This window comes from Mustela putorius, unplaced genomic scaffold (assembly GCF_011764305.1).
Source record: "Mustela putorius furo isolate JIRA1106 unplaced genomic scaffold, ASM1176430v1.1 tig00000224_pilon_pilon_pilon, whole genome shotgun sequence".
NCBI lineage: Eukaryota > Metazoa > Chordata > Mammalia > Carnivora > Mustelidae > Mustela > Mustela putorius.
In genome coordinates, this window is record NW_025421321.1 from 34,101,022 (window position 1) to 34,102,980 (window position 1,959).

At 42.9% G+C, this 1,959-nt stretch overlaps 1 pseudogene; it reads left to right on the forward strand.

The window, feature by feature from the left end:
- The first annotated feature begins 1,561 nt into the window (after positions 1–1,561).
- On the forward strand, positions 1,562–1,734 carry LOC123391404 (annotated as a pseudogene).
- The last annotated feature ends 225 nt before the right edge of the window (positions 1,735–1,959 follow it).

Consider the following 1,959-nt stretch of genomic DNA (forward strand, 5'->3'; position numbering starts at 1 on the left):
CAGGCACATGTGAAAGATGAATTATTTTATAAAAGCAAAAGGAAATAAAAGAAGGTATTAAAAATCACAGGGCCCTCTGAGATTGAGTGCAAACAGTTATAGAAGCTTTGAGGCCGATCAGGCCCCTGGTACCTTCCAGAGCCCAGAACCAGCACCTGTGATGCTATCATTTAAACCTAAGAGACTTTCCCATTAGTAAGATTCTTTAAAATGGCCACTCCTTGGGGATACACCAACTGTTCTTGAAAGGTAGCCTTTTAATCGCTTCTCAGCCTTTTGGCTAAGATCAACTGAAAGGCAGACTTTTATTTATTTATTTATTATAATTTTTAAAGATTTTATTTATTTATTTGACAGAGATCACAAGTAGGCAGAGAGGCAGGCAGAGAGAGAAGGGGAGGCAGGCTCCCTGCTGAGCAGAGAACCCAATGTGGGGCTCCATCCAAGGACCCTGAGATCATGACCTGAGCTGAAGGCAGAGGCTTTAACCCACTAAACCACCCAGGTGCCCCAAAAGACAACCTTTTAAATTAAACATTTTCTTTTTCTTTCTTTTTTTTTTTTTTTTTAAGATTTTATTTATTTGTCAGAGAGATAGAGAGAGTACAAGAAAGTAGAGTGATAGGTAGAGGCAGAGGGAGAAGCAGGCCCCCTGCAGAGCAAGGAGCCCCATGTGGGACTCCATCCCAGGATGCTGGGATCATGACCTGAGCGGAAGGCAGCTAGCTGCTTAGCCAACTGAGCCACCAGGCATCCCCAACATTTTCCTTCTGATCAAAGATCCACTTTGAAGACTTTTAAAATGCGCTTAAAGTGGAGATTAAGGGCTAAGTGGCATGGGGCATCGCCTTTGACTTCTTACCCTTACTGGGGAGCTCTCATCAGGACCCCTGGTTCTCTGCAAAGAATGGAGAGGCCACCCTAGCCTCAGACTTGATTTTTTTCTCTTTTACTTGGGAGAGAGAGATGGGTGACCCTCGTGCCAGAACTTTACTGGTGAGAGACCCTCCATTCAATGTTGGATTCCAAGGAACACATTTAGATCTGCCAGGGGACACATTTAGATCTGCCTCAGTTCTTTCACGGCCCAATAAAAGAGCATCATGCCAAAGAGGGTGAGGGTTTTGAAGGCCAAGGCTTAGCCTTAGAAGGATTCCTCATTTTCTGCTGCAGAACAGGTTGATTCCTCTCTTTCTACCTGACCCCCTGAATTTTCTTTTCTGATGTTTGGACTCAGGAAAGTATCTTCTATTTGTGATGAAAATAGTGTCATGTATTTATTTGCAAAGTGCTCAACTCTTCAATATCCAGTCTTTGATCTCACTTGGTCCTCATGGGAGGCAACAGAACGGTTTCACCACGTGGGATTCAGGTGCAGAGAGAAGAGACTAACCCAGGGTCATGCAGTCAGCTGGGGCAGAGCTGAGGTTGGGATTCAAGGCTTCTGAATCTTAGTGTAGATCTCTTTGCAGCCTGCTTCTTGATTTTATAAGATGGATTCCTGCATGTGAATACGATGTTCAGGATTTAAATACAAAGTCCCTCTTAATTCTCACTTCTCATTGCTTCTTGGCCTTTTGGCTAATATCAAGTGTAGTATCTGTTCTTATCAGTTTAATTCTCACTTCTCTGAGAGGCAGTCTGTCTTCCTCATTTGACAGATTAGGGAGTCAAGGTGGACATCTGCTTCTCACGCAGGCAAATTTATGCAAAACTCTATGATGCCTAGGATTCTGTTCCCTGATTTTCCCAGGAGCCATTGGCTCCTTCTTCATCCTTCTCTTGAACTTGTTTGTTTCTCCCCTATAGCATCCATCCAATGGGATGGTTATCATTTGACCTATGAGTGGTTTGAGGATATTGTATTTTTTTGGCAGGATTCAATACTGGATAATAATATTCTTTTTTCTCCCTTTGCAATTTCATCTAAAGTTTTATTTCTTTGGGATCCTCTGGAAT